Consider the following 13,168-nt stretch of genomic DNA (forward strand, 5'->3'; position numbering starts at 1 on the left):
GACCAAAGTACAGAATGGAAAATGGTTGAAAAACCCCAACAAAGAGCCAACTATACACTGGCTAAAACAAAAAAAAAGAAAAAGAAATTGCTTGGCAACATATCAAAGTGTCTAGCCCACAAACCATTTGCAGCATTTGTGCTACTTAAAACAGCATAACCTATGAAGAGTGATTGTTGCGTTCTCAAAGTTCCCTTCACGAAATGACAATGGAGCTTTGCACACGTCAAAAACACACAAGTGAGATTTCGGCGTTGATGTCTTCTACAAAGACTCCATCCCTTTTTTTTTAAAATTCATTTAGACAGGAGGAAGGAATGGAAGACTATGGGCAAGACCAGGTATGAGCTTTTGTTCTTAAAGATCTGAAGTCTTGATTCATATGCTGATCCCAAAGTGCTTTCAACCTCTCTTGTGGGGGGCACAGTAGGATTAGAATGAAAAAGAGAACCTGAAAATCTATCCCACGGCAGAATTAATTATTGCCTTATCTGCTGGAGGGGCAGAAATGTATTATGCTGCGCTGCAGAGATAGCAAACGTCACAAGTAGATTGCCAGGCAATGGCCATTGAAGTCTTGAAGTTAAGATGATTACAGAGAAACAAAAGACGATATCCAAACCGTAAGAATGTCTGCTTTCATGACCTAACAAGCTTATTGGAAGAAGAAGACGACAAAAGAGACATCCTGCGACTGAAGGTATAGAAACTTTTTTGAAAAGAAGAGCAAAGTTTGTGAGATTACCAATTTTTCATAACACGAAACTCCAGTTTTGATAAGAAAAAAAACCACACACCCCCCCCATCAAACCAGATTCTGCATTGCAAAGATTGTTTAGCAAACTCCATTGCAGATACTTACCATTTTCTGTACTGCAGATATTCAGAAAAGCCATTATAATACAAATATTGCATTAGAATTGAGAGCTGATCAAATATTCAGTGCCATTGCTGTATTAAGAAGCACTGCACTCATGACTGGGTTGGACCCCCTTTTGCCTTCAAAACTGCCTTAATTTTTCTGGGCATAGATTCACCAAGATGTTGGAAACATTCCTCAGAGATTTTAGTCCATATCGACATAATAGCATCACAGGCCCAAAGTGTGCCAAAAAAATATTCCCCACAACATTACACCCCCAGGGTGAACCGTTGATACCAGGCAGGATGGATCCATGCTTTCATGTTGTTTATGCCAAAGTTTTACTCTACCATCTGAATGTCGCAGCTGAAATCAAGACTTATCAGACCAGTCAACATTTTTCCAATCTTCTATTGTCCAATTTTGGTGAGCCTGTGCTAATTGTAGCCCTCTGTTTCCTGTTCTTAGCTGACAGAAGTGGCACTCGGTGTAGTCTTCTGCAGCTGTAGCCCATCTGCTTCAAGGTTCAATGTGTTTTGCGTTCAGAGATGGTATTCTGCATACCTTGGATGTAAAAAACTATGGAGAAAGTCCAGGACGTCGTCAGTGCCAAGCCAGAGGTCAGATGCCAAAGCAGGCAGTCATCCAAACCAGGTCAGGAAGCACTGAGAGCAGTATGAATGGAAACAATAGCTGGATTCAAGAACCGGGAGATCAATCATCCAGATACAGGTTTATACACAGAGAACAGGAACAACTGCAGAGCACTTGGTAGATCAGAACACATGCAAGGGTGGAGACTAAATGGACAAGCTAATGGTTAAAATAGTGACCTGGTGTTTCACTCTGAGATAGTAATTTGCCAGAAGTTTTGTCAGGAGTTGCAGAATGATGATAACAGTTTTGGTCAAGAGGGCACCAAAGAAGAACAAACAGCGTCAAACACACTGCAAACAAGCCATGCTGCAAGCAACTGGACAAGAAAGGTTAAGAAACCCTGACACTGTTGCTCACCTATTTAGTGTGCTACCCAGCCAATATACCAAGGTGTACTTGTGTACTAAGTAGGACTACCCTGGATATATAGGATTCTAAATGATTAATAGCCTATTTCTGAAGACTACGCTCTCCAAAATGTACAAAGTGCTAAGCAGAAGTATACATAAGTATATTCTGCCCGGCCAATAAAAGAAGCGAGTCTAATTGATTTTGTTTTTTTCACCGTTACCAAACTTAACATTTTCTTACTCTTAGTGGCACCTTTTTGTCTTTTTTTCTCTTACATGGGTGTTTACAAACCAGGAACAGGAACCGTTTTCTTCTTTCAGTGACCAGTTTTGCTGTGTAAAATCCCTATCACCATCCGGCAGTTCCAACATAATGATGGATTTCTGTCTGCACACCCCTAACCTTACCAAATGTTACATGCTTGTCAGCCTGCTGCCTCCAACTCTGTGTTTGCAGCTCATGGGGTGAGAAGACTCCATAATGTGAATAAATGGATCCCATATGAAAAATGACTAAGAATTATCTGCCGCTGACATCCGATTACCCTTCCACAACTTGCGAAATTATTCTGGGATGCTGGGGCCAAGAGCAGAACTTGCTACTGATGAATATGTTACCAGCGCAGTGAAATGAATATTAGAGAGTAGGTTTAACAGATCACAGCAAAATCCAGTTTAATATTCATTCTTTAGTCCCTGACTTATTACATTCTCTGGTACATTCATCAGTAACCGGCATTGTTAGTGAGATATTAATATGGGGAAGAAAAAAAAATCATCACTGTCAAAGATGATTATGAAATCTGCAAACCACTGGAACAATAAGCCAGAGCGGACTGAACAAGTGAAGTCATTAGCCTGTAATAAAGTAGATTTGATTGAAGCAATACATCAGGTCTTTGCGATTCAGACCTGAGACTTGACGACTCTGGGGTGTGCAGTCACGGCTATGACCACGTTGGTATTTTAATATCATGTTCGCAAAATAAGAAATTGCGCTTAAAACAGAGTTCAGAATAAAATGTCTGATTGGACTATACTTAAAAGGTACCTTGTGGCACCCTAATATGTAAATACCCACACTTCCTGAGCAACTGCTGTGGTCCAACCCTTTCTTTCTGCCTCCCATGCCATCCTGTTGGCCAGTTAGGCTGTCCAACACAGTGGTGCACCAATAGGGAGATGCAGGAGGGGTAAGAACCCAAGACCTAAATATATATTACATACATACATACATACACACACACACACACACACACACACACACACACACACACACATATATATATACATACACACACACACACAAAGCAGGCTACATGTATTCATGAAATAAACCTCAGATTTAAAGATTTAACTCTGTAAAATGTTAAAACTGCACCCCCAATTTCTTGTGCAGGTGCCACAGGAGCGGCAAGTAAGGGGAAATCTCCACAGTGGAGTCACAGACAGACAAACATTTGACAGAAACTCTTCCCCATTCAATCTACAAATAAAAAAAACAAACAATGCTGGAGTTGGGCTTTAATTGGTTGAATTTTGAAGTATTTTCACGCTAAAACAGTATCTAGCTTTTATAGTTAATCATTGTTTCACTGATTGCCATTCTGGCTGTGTGTAGCTTGACCTGCAACAGATTTGGTAATTGCCAAATCAAACAGGCCACAAAGGCCTGTGGTCATTGTAAATGGCACAGTAAAGGTGTCCGGCAAAGGATCATAGCTAATATAGGTCTATATCTGATCTGCAAACTGGTGCAAACAGCCCCTATCAAACAAGTGCAAAAGAAGTAATCCATAACAGCCAATAGACTGGGCATCCTGAGTCTCAAAGCCAGTAGCTGTCATTACATTGCCAGGGAAGGTCTATAAATACCCCTTACATTCAGTTTCTGACAGAGGAGCACTGGGCAAGCAAAAGTAATGTTTTAGGAGAAGCTTACTAAAAACTGCATCAAATTGATCTTTGCTTAATCCTTTTCTACTGGGAATAATTCGGAAGAGGCTGCCAATTCAATTACAAATAGATCCTTTAGCTTGAAGTTATCCCAAACAGTGCATTAGGTTGTGTATTTATAGCGCTTGAACTAAGAGCTGCAGTACACTGAATTCTTAGTAAATGAGACTGATAATTAAACCAGCGTCATTATTCACTGTAAGGATGGATTATAGATTGCAAATGTAACATGTTAGTTTTAAAGGGTTTTTCGTACTTTCTCTATAAATGTTCCCATTACCACATTAGAACCTCTTAAAAATTAAAGGTAATGCTGTGTGTGCAGGATTTTGGTTTCCATGTTACCACTCACTCTTATGAAGGGCTCCTTCTTTTGTTTTCTGCAACCAATTTTGGGTGTGCACCTTGAGCTGCATATGCGATTTTAGACACCTGCCGCCCACGCTTGTCAAAAACGAATACATCCCGACCCAATATATGCGAAGTAGAAAAAAACAAATTACTTGGCTACTGGGATATGAACAAACTATTACCTCAGAGGAGTTCAGGGCTATATCTAATAGCCTTCAAATCAGGCCCTCTCCTGGAAACCTGTGACATTGGTCATACAGTCTTGGCCCTTGCTTAACTTGTCAAACCAATGAAATTGTTTTTGACTCAGAAGCTCTGGTACAAGGGTTTTCTGTGCAACATACCAGGGTTATTCACAAAAGGGTGAAGAGTTTGCAGAAGGCAAAAGAAGTGAACAATCTAGGACAACATAGCCGATCTGGCAAGAATTCTCCAATTTAGCTCACTTTCCAGTTCAGCTATGTTGTCCTAGATTGTTCACTTCTCCTGCCTTCTCCAACCTCTTCACCCTTTTGTGAATAAAACTGTTAAATTCTAGTAAACTGTAAATTAGCAAATTTGGTCAATATGTTTCCCACACTGATTATTCTTCATATGGTAAGTTAGCATGGCAACAATGGTACCCCAAAACCCGTAACAAAGTAGTTGGCTTTAAATTCTAAACACGTACATATACACATTTCCTTTAATTTAGTCTCTAACCCTTAATGCTTAATGTCTATAATGTAATATATAATGTATATATGTAAAATGTATATGTATCAGATAGAAGAGGTCTTTGTGCTCATATTTTAGTATGCGAGACATGTGTGTATAAAGCAGAGATGTTATTAGTAATAAGATGATGTAATGATGCCTTGGGTCACATTTTGCAGAGGGCCCAGTAATGTTTAGCTACAGCAGTGGTCTTAGGTGCCTACAAGACCTTTTTACAGAAGCAGCTGATTCTACCTTCACATTGCAGAATGTACCCAAAAATTAACGGGGCTGTACTTTAAAAATCGAGACAATTTTGGTGCTCTAGGCTCAATCCCAAAATCACACAAAAAATATCCGCCATACTTGCAGGTTCAGATTACACGTTCTGGTTCTACTCTATCTAATTTCACAGGCTTATTTGAGTGATTTATTGTCGGTTATCATTTCATTTATTCCAACTTGAGTACCGAAAGCAATTGACCCTGGTTTTTGACCGTGTTCTATTGCAAGCTATATTTGTAAGGATTTAACACTGCTCAGTTTCTCAAACTGACCGGTTCCAGATTCGTCTGTCTTTTCAAGTTGTGTGTTAATGCGGCTGCAGTTTGTTTGAAATTAAAGCTGTGATTCCCACCACACGTTCTGCCACTGCCAGATAATATTACCGCTTCAAAGCTCGACGCAAGCTCCTTTGAAGTATCTTGTGCTAGCAGACGCTCCTGAATGAGTTTAACAATGTAAATGCACCCTGAGGGAGCACGTGGAGGATCTCGTACATTCCATCTATCACTATTTATTTCCCAGAATTTCTTTATCACCTACCATTGCAAGCGAACATTTAGCAAGATAACACCTAGAACATATCAGCAAAAATTTGGGTGTCAGGTTTATTTCCAAGGTGCCATCATACTACCTGCTGCTCTGGATAGTCACCTGTTTAGGCATACATATCCTAGGTTATACTTAATATATTTTTTATTTTTTCTATATCTTTTTTATCTTTATGATCAGAATGGCTTTTTGCTTTCTTGATTATTACCTACAGAATATACTTTTTGCAATCTATACCAATGAGGATTAGCTTAAAAGGAAAAAAATACAGATTATTATTTTATGGAGTTTGCATTAATATGATGAATAATGTGTTTATTGACTTTCAAGTAATGAATTAATATAGAAACGATGAATTATTGCTATTATGCATATTAATCTGTATGATTTCCATAGAGGTGATATGCTGTTTATGTAGTGATGTTTTAAATTGAATATGAGATGTTTTATTTATCTTGTCAATCATGTATTTTCTTTATTAAAAATGAATTTTATTATATTGATGAATTTTTTGACATTATGTTGAATCATACTCCCTGGCATTAGTTAGTAGACACTTTTAAAGCCCCATTTTTTCTTTTCTCTTTTTTGGCTTACGACTGTAATTAGGGGTGTGGTGTCTCCAATTTAGTGCTGATCCCTAATTATCTTTTTAATACATAGCCAGAGGACAACAGAGATAGCACAATTGCATCATGTACCTGCTTTTCCTTTTCATGCAGTAATAACTACTTTAACTAAAGAAAAACACATTAAAAAGGAGCCTTTCCATATAAAGCCAGTCTCAGTTTTCACCCCAATCCCAAGTCTATACCCATTTATTTCACGCTCATTCCACTCTAATGATATCTCACAAATAGTAGTTGGAAATCAGTCCCATCATTAAAAAAGGGAATTTAAAGCGTAACCTGGTGAAAAAACAACAACTCTTAAATGTCAGTTAGCAAACTTAATTCCACTCCCAGCTCCTGCTATTTAGTTACATGAGCAAAAGTATGGCTGTTTAAAAGGGAAATTGGTTGTACGACAAGTAACTATCTGCACACCAGTCTTCACCGACACTTCCATCTGATCCCTGGACGTTAGAATCCTCTAGTATGCTTTCATGTTATCTCGTTGTCTCTTGCTGGTCTTTAGCTGGGTCCTCCTGTACTTTAGATTTCATCCCTGCTTCCACACATGTGTACCACCATTTCCTTTAAGCCTTCAGATGTTCTTTCTGCCTAGAGGGGCAAGTCCATCGGGCACCAATGTGTCTGCCAGTGTTTGTGTGCTTGTCTTGATTGTTCTGACTCCACTTTCAAAGGAAAGTTTTCATATGCTCAAGGCATCCAAGGTATTTTGTAGACTCACCTTTATTTCTAAGGGATACATCCAAGAGGCGCTTGTTTTTCAATGTTTTTTCACACAGAACATTAAAAGGTGAAAGAGTCTGGAAAGCTCACTGGCTTTGGTTTGGTCTCACATGGAAAACTGCACCCCGATGAGTACCCAGGCACTCAAAGCATGAACCGAAGTTGTTCAGACCTTGCTTGTGCTGCATTGTCTGCTTAGACCTTTCTTTGATTACTGAATCAAAAGAACTGGTGCTGGGGGATTGGCTGAATGATCTTGAATGAAGTGACATTCAGGTAGAGCCAGTCTGATGTACAGATGGAATAGCCAACGCCCTGGCATTTGGACATGTGAATGACAGTAGCTGGCCAATTTACAGGATTCTGTGGGAAAGATTAGTATTCATGGCCTGTCTGTAGATCCTGTAGAGGACTTTTCTTACTTGAAAACTGCTTTAAAAAATGCCTGTGCTGTAGGTAGCAATAGCGGCCTATTTTTAAATTTCACTAAGAATGCAATGGGGTTGATTTACTAAATGGAAACACGCTGCTCACTTTATCCTTAGCTTAGTGAATGTGGTGAAAATTCACTATGCAAAGAAAACCCAATCACATGCAAGGAAATGCACATTATTGGATGACTGAAGTCAGTATACCTTTACCCCATTCACTAAGCTAAGGGAAAATAACCTTGCAAAGTAAACAGCCTATTTGCCTTTAGTAAATCAAACCCAATGTGTGTCTGTTACATACAAAGAGTAGCATTATACTATATGTTACTGAATGGTGTAGTTGCAAACATAGTCTAGATACACAATTCTCAATCCTAAAGATAGAAGGGGTGTACAAAAAGGGCAGGGTAAAATAAAATAACCGGTTTCTACATTCTTGTTCAGATGCTACTTTCAGAAATACAGCATGACTCCATCCCAGTAAACGCTGATGATAATGGCGGTCATGCAGCCATTTACTTTGATAATAATGCGTGCAGTAGTTGATCTTCACGGGACGTGTTCCCACATAATTACACAAACAGCTGAGGCAAGGTGCACCAGTTTTATGTGTTTGTTTTACTGTCCTATTAATGGTGCCTATAAACGTATCTGATTCTCCATAAATTCATAATATCGCAGATTAAACGTGAGTGGAGGGCCCATAAACACGTCATGTGCCTGTTCTGCTGCACACAGCACAATCTGGCCGTGCTGATAAGACACCCACCATGCTACAATGCCATATGAACTATGTATGCAATTAATCAGGTTTATCACCTATGTAAAGAACACATTAGCAGAGGACACCAAACTTAATGAAGTTAATTAGTGTTTATATTCTCTAGCTGCTCAGTTTTTCCTGCTCAAACAAACACCAAATACATACCCAAGCAGCAGTTCGGGACCTGTGGATTGTCATCTGATGTAGAACTGCAAATCTAAGAATGTCCTGCAGTGTTTGCCATTACAACCCTAAGACTGTCCTGTTCAAGGCGCAATATAAACATAATTCCATTACAGATGCATTAAAGTGAACCTGTTATAAAAGAAAGGGGGGGCTATATAATATAAAATATAAATGAAGGGCACTAAAAAATGCCATCTACCTGTTTTATAGCAGCTTTGAAAACACTAAATCAAGTGCTTGCTTGGGAGTTACCAGCAAGAGGGAGAATCTGCATAAACCAGTGGTGTGTACAAGCACCTTGCAGTATCTACTACCGCCGTCCAGGGAGCCGCTCTGGGTGCTCTGTCAGCCAATCGGAAGGCTTCTGGCAGTGTGTGGGGGGGCCCCGGGCTGTGCTTGGCACGCTTCGAGGATTCAGGATGATTTAGAGCCGCTCGTCTCAGTAACGGTATGGTGGGCGGGCGGGCTGGTGGGGGCAAGTCTGGCGGGTGGGGGCTGGAGGGAGCTGCGGCTAGCACTATCTTCAGGGATTTCTGTAATATGAGATCTACCACCGAACTAGGTCTTATTTTCGGGGTAGGTCTTATATTACAGAAATCCCTGAAGATAGCGCTAGGTCTTATTTCTGGGGTAGGTCTTACTTTCGGGGAAATGCGGTATTTGTGTGTTAGGTCACACTACACTCACTTTTATAATTTGAGAAAAAGTTTGTAGAGACATTCATAAGAGAAGAGGGGGAGCTATATGATATAACATATAAATGGCAGGCACCAAAAATGCCATCTACCTGTTTTAGCAGATTTGAAGAGACTAAAATCAAGTGTCTGCTTGAGAGTTACCAGAAGGAGGGAAATCTGCATAAACCAGTGGTGTGTACAAGCACGTTGCAGTATCTACTTTTTGTGCGTTAGGTCACACTGCACTCAACTTTTCTAATTTGAGAAAAAGTTCGGAGAGACATTCTGCTTAGTGCTATTTGCATGTAACACGGGACTTTGTTATTGTAGAAAAAAAGCAATACATTTTCTATGATATGAACTTATATCTATGGCGTCCCCCTGGCCAAAACTGCTATAGCTCGGGTTATGTTCATGTGTGTGGCATATTTAACTCTTCAATAGAAAAACTCACCTTTCATTATGCAGTGGGATGGGGACTCTGTTTGCTGTAAATAAGCTATGCTGTCAGTCATTATGCATTAGTGAGAATTTAGAGTATGACAGGGTATCAAATACTTAAAGTGAACCTGCGCCTAAATCATGTTTGCATGCTCTGAACAAGCAGCGAAAGCACTTTAAAATGAGCCCTCATTCATCTCTGTATCTAAAAGAATTGTGAATAAAATATATTTCCAAGTTTACAACAAAGGCAATGAAAAGCTTTTTTTCTATGAGAACAGATCTTGGCAGACATATGTAAACAGACAATGGGAGTTTTTTAAACTATTGGTACCCACTGAAACTCAACTGTAGGCCCAATTCACACCTGAGCATTTCGTAGCTTGAGTGACTAAACACTAAAATGCTCAAGAGGAGGAAACCCGTGGTTTTCAATGACTGCTGTTCACATCCGAGCATTTTGCGCAACAGTGGGTAATTGGGGGCATAGTGTTCTGTTTAGGCTTTTCTTTTTTTTCATATCTCTATAGGTTGAACTCGATAACCATGTGTCTTTTTTCAACCTGACTATGTAACTTCAATAGACACATGATGTGCATTTTTCATGCATTTTCTTGCCTTGTAACTTACCTTTTCATTGGCTGCAAAAATACCTGTACAAACTTTTTTTTTTTTTAATGTCCGAATAACTACCAAAGATGCTCAGCTCAAGTGTGAAGGGGGCCTAAAGTCTTTGTTGTGATTTTTGAGAACAAATAATTTCACTTTAAAAGCAGCTAGAGAGCTGAGTGAGGGCTTGATTTAAAGATTTTAAGTTCTATTATGTTTTTATTCATCAGAGGTTCTTCTTTAAAGGGATATGAGCCCAAAATGACCATATGTCTTATAGGAAAGAGGGATTTTCATCTGAAGCTATGTATAAAGGTCTGTGGAGCCCAGAAAGAGGATGGGTGTGAAGACATCTGCCTATCATCTGATGTGCTACATCAAAGATACAAGAAACAAATCGTAATGGCCGTCTGTTGCAAAGGCACACATGTGGTGGTAGGTGTCGTTTGCAATGTGTGCCGGGAATGAAGTCCTGATACCATGAAATCTTAATTATGTTGCATTTATTAGTATTTTAAAAACACCAACAATGCATTTCATGACTTCAAGTCACTTTCTCAGATATAAGGTGTGCATGCACACGATCTAGTGTTAAAAAGATAACATGCCAAAAGAAAGGTAAACCATGCTCAAATGGTCACTGGCAACAGTGACAATATCAGTCACTGGCCATTATTAATTTATTTCAAAATTACTACACCATGAAAGCTCTCACATTTTCTCCCCTTCTTATTTTTAATATACTGTTACCCTTTGAGGGACTTTCCTGCTCCATCAAGCATACCACACAAAGATCTGTTGTGCTACAAGATGCCATGCATACTTGTGTGCCTAGGCCACAGTGCATGCATAATTTACACTTCATATCCTCCACATCATTTAGAAGAGGGAAGGATCACTCAGGTCACACCGAAATGTATCTAATAAGTAAAAAAAATCATCATCAGGTGCTACATCACATATTTCTTATGTTGGAGGTGTTTGTTTTTTTTACCCCCGAAATGTCCTTATTGTTGCCTAAGCTATGCGTCAGGACATTGGTTGTTCAGGGCAAGCCTTAATAATAACTGATAAAGCAAGTTCAGAGAAGAGGCAGGTTCCTACAGACAAATGACAAGCTGTCCAGTAATCCTATTGAACAATACAGGCTGCCTCTGGCAAGCCTCCTTTTGCTGTAATTGACTGATAACACAGAAGAAGAGGATGCACTTGAACTCCTAAGAGGCACAAGTATAAGCAATTGTCAGTGCTGGATGAATTAGCTCCCGAGTGCTCTTCTCTTTTAAATGCTGTTTACTTTCACAAACTTTCTTCAACTCTTTGCAATTCTGTTGGCATCTTGTCCTACTTGTACAAGTCAAAACTCCCTCATCATACTAGTGGATACTCCTGTGCCCACACTCCCACACTCCCACACTCTCTGGGCTTAGAAGGTTCCACCGAGAGAGCAGTCAGCACCACAGGAAGAAACAAGCTTCAGGGCTTTTGATCTGTGGAAAGCTGTCTGCTATAATACACAAAATCATTACTTTTTATATCACAAGCTTTCAAAAACTGTTCTTTCTGCCGGGGCATTAGTAATGTATTACTTTTCGAAGTTGAATTACATTATTATAGCATGCTGTTCGCTCAATAGATGGCAGTAATCAAATGAATGCTAGCGTCACCATGCGACAGGCAGGACAGTCAAAGAAAATGGCGGATGCACGGTTATCGTTCAAGGAGCGCAAGACCATTTTGAAGTGGTATTTTAAATACAACGACAATGGAGGCATGAGTATGCAACAGAACCTCCAACACACCTAACATTTGCACGCATTCGTGATAAATTTGAGACACATGGTACTGTAGGATGGTATTATTGGATAATCAGCGAATAAGATATTGTGGCACAGGGAAAGCAGGACGCTCAGTGCAATATGGTATTTGATTTGTAACGAGGTGGAATCCTTTTTGATTCCCTGTTGCAACCCTGCACAATAGAAGGACTGTGACATTGCTTGCAGAAAGTTGTAATTGCACAAATAAACATAGCGTAGTCACATTAATGAAATATTATCACTAATGTGGGTTACTACCCCTTGCCATTTGTACTTGCAAAAGTCTATAACGACTAAACAACAGCTGTGAAAAAAGATTATCTAAAAAATATTTTTTTTTAAAGACTATTATGGGGCCTAAAACCTGAATGGGTTTGAACAGATACAATCAGCACCATGGACAGTGAACAGCAGTTTGAAGCTGATTTACCACATGGGAAAATGTACACATTAGTTAATGTTGACTTCCATTTAATGATAACAGTTAAGATTGTGGATTTTGCAAGAATCTTAATATTCAGTGTTAAATTATTGTAATTCAGCATGCATACTTTACATTTGCTGTCTTACTTGGCTGTAATTGCTTTGTATAAGTCTGGCGCTCAAGCTAAAAGCCCATCTCCCTTCCTTTAGTCACTAGGATGAGTAGAAAGGGTGAATTTCACCAATGGTGACACATACAGCAATAACCCCTAACAGAGGTTTTAACTAGGGATGTCCCGATGCCACTTTTTCAGGCCCAAGTACAAGTACATCCCCTCATGTACTTGCCGATACCAATTACCGATACTTTTTCTTAAAGGGACAGGCGACTTTAAATGATCCATAGTACAACTACATGTTATGTACTATGGATCATGATTTAACCTATTCATGTTAGCAGTGGAGAATTGTAACTCTATTGCTGGAGTGTAGTGGAGGTGTGTGCTGTATATATGCACTACATATACATTACACACGTCCAGTACACTATAGCAATAGATTTACAGCCAGCCCCATCCCAGCTTCCCTTACTCACAGTTTCACTCCGATCCCCGTAGCCTCACGCGATGCCTCTTGTAGTCGGCGCTGGGCTGCATCGCATCTCGGTGCTCAGCTTGTGGGAGGTGCTCACAATTCTGCCCTGCTAACATGAATAGGTTAAATCATGATCCATAATACATATACAGCACATACGTCC

Source organism: Nanorana parkeri, unplaced genomic scaffold (assembly GCF_000935625.1).
Source record: "Nanorana parkeri isolate BGI_ZX_2015 unplaced genomic scaffold, ASM93562v1 scaffold50, whole genome shotgun sequence".
Lineage (NCBI taxonomy): Eukaryota > Metazoa > Chordata > Amphibia > Anura > Dicroglossidae > Nanorana > Nanorana parkeri.